Source organism: Stegodyphus dumicola, chromosome X2, assembly GCF_044657685.1.
Source record: "Stegodyphus dumicola isolate Sdum_Otavi_A_Nest chromosome X2, ASM4465768v1".
Lineage (NCBI taxonomy): Eukaryota > Metazoa > Arthropoda > Arachnida > Araneae > Eresidae > Stegodyphus > Stegodyphus dumicola.
The window spans coordinates 29,523,486-29,537,228 of record NC_140781.1 but is presented as its reverse complement, the minus strand read 5'-3'; positions in this window follow the sequence as shown (position 1 = coordinate 29,537,228).

The window sequence follows — 13,743 nt, the reverse complement described above, 5'->3', positions numbered from 1 at the left end:
TAGTTATTAGAAAAATTGGAATTGTATATTATTGCAAGGAATTTTTGGCCATAAGTCTATAATGGAAGCTACTGGGTATTCAAAGATTATCTGTATGTATAAAAATTATATTACTAGCCTATTATCAAGAAGTTTAGTGTTCTAGATTGTGTTGCTGTGATAGTGGCCTTGTATCTGTGTTATGATTCGACTCTCCAATATTTAGTAACTGTAAGGCAGTGATTTGGAGTTCTTCTTTTGTAGGTTTACACAAGGTTTTTTTTTTTTTTTTTCTCTCCCTTTTTTATAGAAAATAAATGCCTCTGGGGCACATCAATTTTTTTCTTCTTTGTCACACCTTGCAGTATAATGTTTTTGTTAGGAGAACCAGCAGTTTCAAGTTCAGAAAAGCTGTTGTTCTGGGCACAGAGTGCATCCAGTGTCGGTTGCATTGTGTCAACCAATTTTTATATTGACGATACTCAGCATCAGTTTTTATCGAACATGTCATAAATAAAATATTTTCATTCATATTCTGAACTTTTTCCATCAGAGTTTTGGAAGTGCTAGGTGCATTTTTTCCTAATTATGATGAAATTATATCCTGCTCGGTAAATTTGTCATCATGATCAGTACATAAATCATTATGGTCATCACATTTTTGTATTTTTTTCTGTACTGACATACAGAATGGTTATGCTTGCACATATTCCATTTTATACTTGCATCTACGCATGTACAAGTATATTTGTTAATACATGCATTGGCTTCAGTACAATCATTAACTTTTTGCTCGACCAGATTTCAGAACAATCACTTGATAAACTTCCCAACCTCTTTCATTCTGAATAACTGAATACGATTCAGTTGGGATTATCTTGTTTCATTTGCACATACTTTGTAAGTTGCTGCACAGTTTACCCTTGTTCAGAATAATTAGTCTGATGATCAATTTATCAGTGATAAAATTCATTAGTATTGTTATAGACTTGTTGAGTCATTTAGCTATTTTTCTATTAAGGTAGAGATACTTTATAGTCTTGTGCATCCTTTCTAGATACATGTTTGTATTGATGCCACACTGTAATATGTCCATGCTGTGGCATTTTTTGCATAATGACTCGTGAAACACTGCCCGAAGGTTAAGTGAAGTATCAGAGTCATTTAGTAATATTTTGGTTGCTGCTTGTAACATATTTTCAAATGCTGAAATATCCCACTCTTCTAATAAAGTTTGCAGTATTTTATAAACGTCCAGTTGTTTTTCTTTACTAGTTACTTTTTTGAATTGTGTTCGTCATGCTCTATCCACATGCCAGCTACAGAAAAGCCATTTTTTTGGAGCTGGCATGGTTTGGCACCACCCGTTAAGAAAATTATTGGCCATGTCTGACATAAATACGTCAAGCTGAATGTTTCCACATGCTTTCTGAATATGCGAAAAAAAACAGGGCCATTACTGTTTGATCGTTTCTGCTACATATGGAGAGAGCACAAGGAAACCCCTGAAGAAGGTTATCGAGGACCAACAGTGTGATAAGTTCAAACCCATAATGGGTCCCATCAACACAAATACAGTCTTAACCAAATTTTTCTAACATGTGATACTGAGCTTCATTCATAATTATAAAAATAAAATCTTCAAGGTTAAGCTCAGGGTAAATGTCACTTAGCTGATTTATAAAAGAGCACACAAGAATTTTCTGTGCCCTCCATTTCACGAACCCACGAGTCCACAGTTACTGCATCATCTGTGTGTCTTACAGATCACAGATTGAAGTGGAATTCAATATTATGTAAATCATGGCGAGATATTAGATGCATACGTGTCTGATCACCTGCAATAGAATCATGAATTTCGCCTAAAATCCTTTCAAAAGGAATACCAGCAGCAATCTTGGAAGCTAAATACATTCTAGCTTTCTTTGAAAGAAACATATGTCCAACATGAGTCTTTAAGTATTGAACACAGCATTTTCCATCAGTTTCAATAACTGTAATACTTGCTGGACAAAATCTTTTTTTTTTTTACCCCTGTAGTTTTAAATGTCTTCTGGTGTATAAACACCAGAACAATGACACAAAAAAGTAGTATCTGAATTTCTTTTTTAGGCACCACATTCGACTATAAAACTGCATTTTGTCTCGGTTTCAATGCCCTTTTTACATACAGTAAATTCTTGAAAAGAAGTTAACTGCAAATCTTCAGTTACAAGACATTTATCATAGACGCTTTCAAAATGCTTCAGCAATTCTGCCTTTGTAGATGTAGCGGCCGTAGATTTCGTCGGAATGAATACGTTTTCGAACACTCCAAACATACAGAATTACCTTCCATACTAATGACGCTAAATATAAGAAATCAGTAACACCTTAACTGACTTCAAACTTCTTATTCATGCTGACTTCTGCAACGTGACAATATTTAGTGGAATAATGTCTTTAGTTGCCAATCTCGTGATGCATCGCTAATTCTGTATAACGGACAGCAGCCAATAACGCCAACGAAGCTTGTCACTGCGCATGCGCGAAGCAACTTCAATGCTAAGGCGAGAGTTTGCGTATAACGAAGTATTCAAACTCACGTGAGTGGGGATAGTTGTGGCCGAATTAAAGATGGATAAAATGTACTTCATGATTGTGTTGTTTGCTGCTCTTACGGTTTTAATTCCTGGAGTTTCAGCTTCAAATTTTGATGCAGGAGATGCATTCGCTTTGGTTCTTGGCTTGGTCATCGGGGTATTAAGTATATGTGCATGTCTTGGGTGTTACGCTCGAAAGCGGTCTGTTGTACAGTATTAAGAAACGATGTGATATATTTCTGTATGTTACGAAAGTTTTTGTACAATCGCCTGAAATTTTAATTCACGTTTTTATGAAAAATGTCTTAATTTTCAGTTACATTCAACGCTTAGTCCTGAAATGATGTGGACCTTCCATGTCAATTTCTGTTTCTGAAAAAATACTGATGTATATTTTTTTCATTCCGTATGATGTATAAATTCATCCTGCTTCTTAAAATAATGTTTGTGCAGTATTTTATTGCCTCAACTAGCTGTACATCTTGTCTTTATATGGTGTTAATACATTTATTTCAGAGAAATTCTGCTTTGGATTCACCAAAAGTATCTCCCAAATTGTTTCATCACTTTCTAAAAAAATGTGAAAGTAAAATTTATATGCATTGAATTCATATGAAAGTTTTGTAGTTTAACTGTGATTTTCAAAATTAAAATAATCTGCACTGAACAGTTTTGACACTGTTATGAAGCTTATATCCATATAACATTAATGAATGGTATTCTTGTTTTGGAAATTGATTTATATTGAAAGATATATTTGGTTTCTGATTAAAAATTGTGTAAATTTTGTTTTGTTGTTTGCTAAACTAAGGAAATTTCGTACTGTAGTATTTGCATAAAATTTTAAAAATCCTGTACAGATCCAGTTAATATATGTAAATGAGTGCTGTGTCAAATTTAATGTATTTTTCTTTTTCGTCAACTCATAAATTGTTATATTTATAAAATAAACTTTTTCATATGTACGTATTTTATGTTCCTTTCTGTGTTTTTTACGTTGCTTGTCATTTAGTTTCTTTTGTTAATTAAAGCTGTATTTTGAAACAGTTTGCTTACTTTGATCATTTGGTGAGTTAGAGTTTCAATTTTGTCAGTCTCAGAACAGGTAGAACTTTGAAGTAAAGATAAAAAAATTGCTAGGAGCTCTCTCTTACATTAAACATTTTTGCAAAAATAAAAAGTTATCCTGCGATTAATAAAAAAGATATTGTATAAGCAGTAATCTTATATCCTCTAATTTCAAAAATAGCTTTAAAATGGATCATGGCTGTGTCATGTTATAGACTCGTGTGGTGCAGTCTGTTCCTTTTGAAGGCTTGCTATGTAGATGAAATCCTTTTATATACCTAGAGTGTTATTACAAAATGCTTTTAAAATAATTTCGCATTTTTATTCATTAATTTGTGTTTTATTATGCTTATTTTTTAATAAATTTAGAGATTTTAAAAGTATTTTGTAATAATTACTACCATTTAATTAATGCTGCATGTAAGTATAATTTATTGAATGACTAAACTTGGTTATTTAATTAACTGAAATTTCTTACCATTTTGGTCACACACACATATATATATATGACTAATGTAATAGTCTGATCTTAAATTCGTATTCTTCTGAAATGGCAAAAATACTAAATAAATCGAAAACTGACCATAGAGAAAGAAAACATAGTGAAACTAATTCCCCTCACTAGTTAATGTTAAAATTGCATTATTATATTGGTCTTCTGTTACACTGCTAATTAACTGCAGCTGTCAGCATGTTATTTAGAACTTATTTTCTTCAAATTTTAAGCATGTTTGTATATATATATAAAGATTTAAGTGAACAATGTTAATTATTAGTAAAATTGGGCAGTTTTCAGATAACCGGCCCTTGGCGATCCTTGATGGAGATCGCCGACAACCCGGCTTTGATCTGCGTGTGGGGATGTTGTACAAGTCAGAGTAACTTAAGGAACTTTTAGAGACTATAGGGATAATGTCTTGATGTGTTCAGGATCATCACGTGACCGTTTTATTTCTGACTCCTGAGCAGTAGTATTCTAGATTCATTTTGTAACACCTTAGTTAACTACATGAGGCTTTCTTAATTTTCATGTATAATGCGAGTACGAGTGACTTTCCTGTTCTCAACGAAGGCGTCCATAAGACAGGCAGCACATTATTCTTTGCCATATGAATTGATGAACTGTACTGGTTGTTGTAGATTAATGAAGAGTCAAACTGATTTTACTTTTCTTATTCCACATTATTTTTTAATTTGCAAGCATATAAGGAATTACATATTTTTCCATGCACGGGGTGCTAGTGGTCTAGCTAGCTATTGGAAGATCCATGGTTCCAATATTGGCAAGGGTGTAGTGAGTTTTCTCCTTCCCAAAAGAACCGAGTGTCATTCATTTAAAGATTTTATTGTGTTGCAGACATTTTTTGCATTTTTATTTAGAACCTACATGAAGGATTCATATATTACATAATGTTTTTATTACAGGCTTGCTAACCTTCATTTTTATCTAGTACATCAAAAGGTTTTTGAAAATATATTTGAATAATCTAATTCTAGCTTGTAATATGTCTGTATTAAATATGCACATATATTGTAAAATATGAAACATAATTATTAACCTTAATTGAAACCAATTGGCAACAGAACCTTTAAATTTTTAGGTTTTAATTAATAAAACGCATGCCTGCCTCAAGAATACACACAGCACATTTTCCATTGCTTTTTCCTAGCAATTTCTCTGCATTGCAAAGTCATTAATCCAGTCGCTTGTCAAGATTGAAGCAAAGATTTTCCAGCTTATAAATATGACTGTAGTTAGTATGCATCACTTTTTCTCTTATGCTGCTGTTAGAATAGATCACATCTCTTGCTTTGCCTTCTTTTTCTATTGTTTAAGAAAAATGTTAATGCATATTTAAAAATTTTTTGTAGCAAATTGCCCCATTATGTATATTCAATATGGTATTCGAACAGCAAAATTTTCAAGTAATAAAGATATATTATGCTTATTAAAAGATTTTATGGATTCATGATATCTATTTTACCATCTGCATTGGGCATTACTTCTATTAACATTTCAACCATGAGATCAATAAGCTGATTTGTTCCATCTTCCGTAATAAGAAAATCCTTCACGAAGGCATCTTTCCTCGTAGGCAAATAGCCTTAGTGTCCTTTGCCATAATAAACTAAATTAAACCATCTTACGTAAAAACTGAAGTATCACATATGTATATATCTTTAGTATTGGAATAGTCATGAGACTATTGTAATTCTGTTATTTCATGGCATAAAAAATAGACTGACTTTTTTAATGTAATTTTTGTTTTATAAAATTTAGTTGTCCTTGTATTTAAATTTAAAAACCTAATTTTTTTTTAATAGTGAAGTAATTTCTTACTAATAAGTCTAAATTATAAGCTGGCTGGTTGAATGTGGTATCTTAATCCACATTTCGATTCCTAGTCGAATGAATTTGCGGCATTTGTATGGTAAATGATATAGTCTTTTAATGGAGGTTATCACATATCTTGATGCTCTAAGAAACTTATGAGGAATGGATTTCTTCCAGTACTGAATTGGTGGTTTTTAGCTGAAACAGTTGTGCTGGACAATGTGTTGTGGGTAGATATTTAGGCTATTTTCCAAGGCCAGAGTACATGTTTCACTTGCTGCTATCTTACATAGTTCTTTGTGTAAGTCAACCATTCGTGTATCCTAGAAGAAAAAAATTCCCAGAAATGTTTCTCTTTTGATGTGCAATTGAGGGTAACTAACAGGTTTGTTGATGATTTAAGTTGGGTTGGCAACACAGTGACCATGAAGTAATTTTAATATGCCCACCATTCAGATATCTAAATTTCAGACATTTTATATATTTGGACAACAAATACTCATAATTTGTTATGAATCATTTAGTAAAAATTCTTATTTTATCCTCACCATTTTAACAATTGTAAAAATTGTACAGTAAAATGTTTGAACTAGAACTATCTTGGATGGCTAGATGTATCAATTTTTGGCTGATAAAACACCTGGTTATGCATACAGTGAACCTGTCTCTATTATCCTTGAATACTTTTCATATTTTTTTTCCAACAAAACAAATTGTTAGAGCACTGCAGCTCTTAAAGCCTATGTAAATGCACTGTATTTTGATATTAATTATGTATTTATTACTGTAGCTGCCCATGGTCCCTTCCAAGCTTCTGCATTTTTGAAATATGGCCTCCTAGTAAAAAAAGATTGCTGATCAGGTTTAATTGATATAGCTTTTCCTAGCAAAAACCTACTCAAAGGTATTCCTTCTATAATACTAAAGACAGTCCTTGCATTTGCTATAAACAAATATCTTGAGAATATCAGGAAAAATAATGATTTTATTTCAGTTAAAGAGGCAAAACTAATTCTAAAAGTAAAATTCATTAAAATGTGAATACTTAGGTTGAAATACGTTTGTTACTTAGGAAAGTTAGCCAAAGGTGTAAGGTACAGTATATTACTTTCATGTTTGTGTAAAGTTCGGAATTTTTTAGATGTTTGTATAACAAATACTGATAAGTATAATGAATAATTTTAATAAACATTCTTACGTTATTTGCATTTCATATAAATTAATTTGTGCAAAAGCTAAGTATGCTGGATATAGTATATAAAACTGCAGGATAATTAATAAAAGCCTACCCCCTTTTTTTTTATAAGTATGCATAACACAATGAAATAGTTGAAAAAGAAATCAACTTTTGCTTACATTTGTACTGTGAAACGGTGTTGTATTTCAGTGTAAGTTTGATGAATGCAAATCCACATTGAAGAAATATGATTTACTGTTGAAGTTAAGGTTCTGCTGTTTACATTTTGTCACATTTATTTTTGTTTACTTCAGTTACTGCAAACTGCATATAATATTGGTATTGTCTTTATTTACTGTTCAACTTTGATTACTGCAAGGGAAGACCAACCAAACAAAGCAGAGTTACTTATTCACAATAGTAGTTCATGGTTGTGGTCATTGTTTGAAAAATTATTTGTTGCATTTAATGTATGTTTGCTAGTTTTTTTATGTTGTAAATGGGTTTAGTATATTTAAAATGCAGTAATCAAATACTAACTGTAAGAAATGAGAAATTATTAATTTGAAATTTTTTATCCATTGACACTTAAATTAAGACCTTCAGACATTTAGCTGGAAATTATGAATTTCGATTGACTTCAGGTAGAATGAGAGTTTCTGAAATAATCCCCCCTCCTAGAATTTATACCTTGCACCTTGGGTTTAACCTTTTAACTGTTATGCCCGAGATAATCTCGGGCACATCACTGGTGTTCGAAAATGTCACGCCCGAGTATTACTCGGGGTAATTTTTTTTTTTGAGTGCATCGTATTGTTATACCCGAATATATATCGAGAGACGTTTATTTCAGCTTCATTTCTTTGTCAAACCCGACTGTATCTCGGGAAAAGTTAATGTGAACTCAATTCAATAGATGACAGCACTTTACTGAAGATTTCAAAGGTTAGAGGTTATAAGTTCTTTGGTTCAAAGTGCACGGGATCTTTTTGTTGTAAAATGGCATCCACTTCTTTGAAACGTTATATAGATGATTTAGATTCTTCAACCGAAGATGAAGGATGTGTGTCTGATGAGCAGTATTCATGATATTTCCATGGTCAGCCTCAAAAATAAAAAATGAAGATATAGTCAAGTCGAAGATTGTTTCGGACTACAGTCTAACTATGGGTGGTGTAGATCGCTATGATCAGGAAATATGTTTCCATCCAACAATCCGAAAACGTCAGAAAAAATATTATAAAAAGATATTTTTACATTTACTAGACAAAGTACTTTGGAACTCATATTTACTCTATAAAAACGTAATTGGGAAACGTATTACATTTTTAGAATTTCGAATCCAAGTTGTAGAAGAGCTTTTACATAAATATGATGATGCAGCTTCTGGACAAAAGAATATTGGCAGACCACCTACAATAGATAACCCTGCCCGTCTTACTGAACGACATTTTATTTCCTATACTCCTACTCCTGTGAAACGTGAGCCTACAGGACAGTGCAAAGTGTGTTGTTCGAAAAAGGATAAGGAAGGAAACATGATTCTGGTGTAGTGATTGTGGAGTTGGTTTGTGCTTGGAAAAGTGTTTCAAGTTGTACCACACAAGACTGAATTACTGAACTACTAATAGGTATTCACTTTTATTTATTTTTTTTCATTTATTTATTTTTTAGAAAATAATTAATTTTTTTTTTTTTTTTTTTCATTTTTAGAAAATAATGCTTCACTAGAAGCGAACTTTACAACTGCCATGTTGAGTGGCAGCCGCCTCAAGCAAATACGCAGTGGCTACAAAACTTTAAAAATTTTACCCATTTACTTCAAAATATCAATTTTTAACTACTTAAGTATATTTTATTTTGTACTAAACATTTGATATTTGCAATAAAAAAATTTGACAATTTGTGTACCCAAATCATCAAAATAACTCGACAGTTAAAGGGTTAAAAGGATATAAAGCCAAGATTTATACACTTGCAATTTCTAGAAAAATATAATGAAATGAAAAGTATCTTTATGATATTAACATGTAATAGATATGTTTTATAGGAAATTTGTGTTGAATTTTTTATCTTGTGGGGAATTTTTAGAACGGTGAAAAGAAAATTGTTTGAATTTTCTCCTTTTGATGCCAGAAGTCTTAACATGTTTATCTTCCCTTTATTTTCTTATCTTTCCACTAGACACAAGCCTTGAAGCTATCAAAGAAATTGAAAACTGACAGTTAATTAAAAGTGTCTCAGTGCACCATATATACATCAGTGCCTGCCTTAAATTTTCTTGCTTGGTGCTTCTCTAAATTCTAAAAATTCTGCCACACTGGTTACATTGCCAGTCTTGACCTTATATCATTTCATAATAATTTTCAATACTCATATTATTAAAAAATAAGATTAGCAGTTTCTTCTTTGCATTTTAAGTACAAGCAGTTCTTTAAAATAACTAAAGTCTTTAATTAAATCTGAAAATTCTAAAATGAAGAGGAAATTTATTGAAAAAAAATTGGTTTTATAAAGAGAGAAAACTTCTTCGAAGGTACACTGTTGAAATATTAACAAATTTAGAAGATGAAGCAGGGACTAGTGGAAACACTGATTTGTTATTGAAACCAATAAACTTAGAAAAGATTCCAAAGAGAAGGTAATCCATGTAAATTAATTAAAATATCTGGAAAATTTTCAAGTTTAAAAAAATGCACAAACATTTTGTTGGTGCTACAAAACCTAAATGTTTTGTAGTTTTTAATGTATAATTACACTAATATCATTTTAGAATCATTATCATAAATTATAACTGCTATAAAATATTCTTAGTACTCTTTTAATTGATATTTTTTAGGGAAAAAAAAACATGTAATTTTATCTATTATGATTAAGAGAATGTAACTACATAATTTAATTTTTTGTATAACTAACTACTCACCCTTAGACAATATCTCTATGTGTTAACATGAGTTAACACTTTTTTAAAGGATATTTTTAGAAAGTAAAAAAAAAAATTGTAATTTTAACCATGTAATAACTAAGAGTATATAACTACGTAATGGAATTATTTGTAACTCACTGCTCATCGTTAGAAGTTCTGTACATGTTAATGTTAGTTATCTCCTTTCCTTAATTTTTATTGTGTATGCAAGATTTAAATAAAAAATAAAATTAAAAAAAAAAAGTTAAAATTAACAGAAAAATTCATTCTTTACTGAAAATAAGACTTAAAGTAATACAAAACAACCTGTCATCTCTGTTACTTCAACTTTATATTAAAAATACTGAATATTAACTGGGTTACAACTTCAACAAATCTACACAAAGCTATGATACTAACTGGTCAGACAAAGTGCAGCAGCTAACATTTAACAAATGTCTAGCATTCACGTCTCTTCTGATCAGTGGCTTTGTCTTTAAGCAAGCAACTGAGGTGGCAACAGCCAAGCATTTTTTATAAGTCGTACTGATTATTAGTTTACTTCACCGTTTAACTTTTGCCACTTAACATAAAATTTGCATATATATCTGGACTGAGCTGATACGACACAAAATGAGGCATAGAATAAAATCAGTTTAAGCTAACTCTTAATATAATTTAAACTAAAAGCCACTAATCTTCTTTAACCCTTTGTGACACGCATATTTAAAATATATTTTAATCTTTAAAAAAATGCCTTAGAATAAGTCAGATGGACTTACTTAAGTGCCTTTAAGGCTTGAAAAAAATTCTGCGCTTTTATTTTTTACGGTGGAAGGTGGGATACCGTTTGCCCCACCATGCAACTAGCACATGTCTTATAGCATATTGGTGTATAGCAGGAAAAAAAAAAAAAATTATATGTGGAATGAATAAACAAAATAAAGCGTGCATTCTAAAATATTCATAATAAACACACTAAAATGCATTTTGTACTTATTGCATATATGCATGACTTGTAAAATTTTGCATATGCACATTTTGCATGTAGTATACATTTAATATTTTTAAATTTTAGGAACAAAAGAAAATATTTTCTTAAATACTATTTTAAGATTAAAATTTGATACTCGTACATATGATACTAAATAAAATATTAAAATTGGCACTTGATTCAAAAACATTTATATATGACTAAAATTGAAAAAAAGTCACTTTCATGAAACTTTGAAAAACATGTTGTTTCATTCTTTTGTAAGCATAGAGGCACTTCACATGTTTCACACATGCAAAATGTTCGTCGTTCTTCTTTCGATATGCTGCAATATGCACATCTTTTCCTGCTTGTTCTCTTTGGCGTTTTACTTACATTTTTTAGTGTCTTTTCTGGTTGTACGAACGGGTTTTTAGTTTTATTTGAACTGGGGATTTCAGTTTTCTTTTCAGCTCTTTCTTGCCTGCAAGTGCCATTAGACCTTCTGTAACTGAGAGAAGAAAATCTTTCATTGTTTTTACATCATGATCAGGTTCGCGAACAAACTTGAATAAATGTGTTTACTATACTCGCATCTAAAAAGTAAAAAAAAAAAAATCATGTGCCACCATTTCTTGCTTTTGCGGTCTATTTCATATAGTCCTTTCAATTGATCAATCAGTCGACATATCCCATATTCTTATTGTATGAAATAATGCTGTTTGGGCACAGTACTTTTTTTTTGTCTTTCCATCTCGTTCCTTTCTATTAATTTCTTTCATTTCAGTTGCCTTTTCCAAGCAAGACAGGATAGAAACGGATCTTTTATCCTTCCATTTTATGCAATAAATTGAATCATCGCTAACTGAAAAGTCTATATTCTCTTGACATAAATTTGTCTTTTAAATTTTTGGGTAGATACTTCCGATCCATATTTACAGTGCCACATGCATAGATGGGTCTGTGTCTTTAAAAAGCGAAACGAATTATGACTACTTCCCTTTCTTCTTCAGCAATAACTTCAACCTGTTATTCTCTCCTGGATTTCAATTTCATCTGAATCAGAACTGACATCTGAAGCATTTGAGTCGCAATCGGATGGCAATTCAGCAAAAAGATACAAAGCTTCCTGAGTTGTTAATTTTTTCCTAGACATTTTAGCACATCAGAGCATACAACGGATGTAAAAGTGCGCGCAATCACGAAAAACGTAGATGCAAAAAAAAAAAAAAAGAAAAGAAAAGAAAAGAAAAGAAAAAATAATCAGTGTTGCCATCTATTGAGCGGAAATTCAAGTGTGTGGTGGGACAAATTTTAACCCACTTATTTCAACTGCAAAATTAATGTTATAAAATATTGAATACAATTAAGATTTTTGAAAATAAAGTACTTTTGAATATTAAAAAGTATCATACATATCATAAATTGTATACCAAAATTTTTAAAATATTGAAAAATGCGAGATACAGGGATATCACTCTTGATCCTATTTTGAATATTTTTTGCTTATAAACTTAAGCCCTGGTATAGTAGTTAACATCTACTGAGAAAAATAATAACTAAAATAGATTATTTTTAAAAGATTAGAAAATTTCTAACGGAAATTGCTAACTGAGAAAATAAATATTAATTAGGTGGGACATATATTGACTCACCATGCCGCAAAGGGTTAAAGCATGTGAAACTATAAGTGTAAAATATAAATGTTTCAGGAAATATTATAATTTAATTGTAATTACTTGAGCAAATTTCTGAAGTTAATTTGATTCTCGAATTTGTTTTGTAAGTTGAATATTAGATTATGTTTAATAATAATATATTCTGCTTACAGATTTATTTTATTCTTACAAATTACGAAAGTGAAGTTCAGGTCTAGATGATTGCTTTAGTGTATTGAGTTCCTATTTGTATGATGAGTCCTCAATTTTTTTTTCTTTGATGGTTATTAAAAGTATTTAATTTTCATGAGCAGAAGACAAACCCTGATTAACAAACATAATTTCTACTGTATTTATAATCACAAGTACATATGTTCTGTTAAAATTATAACCATAAACCAGAAATTGGTATTAGCTAGTATGTTTCATAAAACAAACGTCACAAAAATTTATATAAGAGCAGTGTATGCAGTTCTGTAAGATTTGTTCAAGCAACTTAGTTTCATTAAAGCCTATTCTTCTTTCTTTCCTGGAAAAAAAAAATCCTCTATATTTTACCTGTGTCTCTACTACTTTAGGTATGGTAGAAAAATTACAGGGTACAGAAATGAACTGAACAAAATTAATCTTCCCTTAAAAAATTAAATTTTGAAAATCAGTTTAATACTGATTTATTATTATTGGTTATAAGCATTTCAGTATGACTGCTGTATATTTAACCAAAAGTAAATGAGCTTATCTGAAATAGAAAACTTATTATTAAATTAACAATAGCTTAAGTTTACTACGTGAAAGAGTTATTGTATCGAACCTCGGGTATAGCATCCAGAAATAAAAAAATTGAAAAACATTAACTGTAATTAATTTAGCCTTAAATTATTACCAAATAAAGAGTTCATAATTGGAATGACCGAAATTTGCTTTTCCAAATAACCATGCTACGAAATGATATAAGGTAGTTAATATAATTTCTGTTTCAGTCATAAAAATTAAATATGAATTGCGGGAATTAATGAAATGCGAGAATGACACATCACAAGTGGAGATTTGAATCGTGTAATGTAAA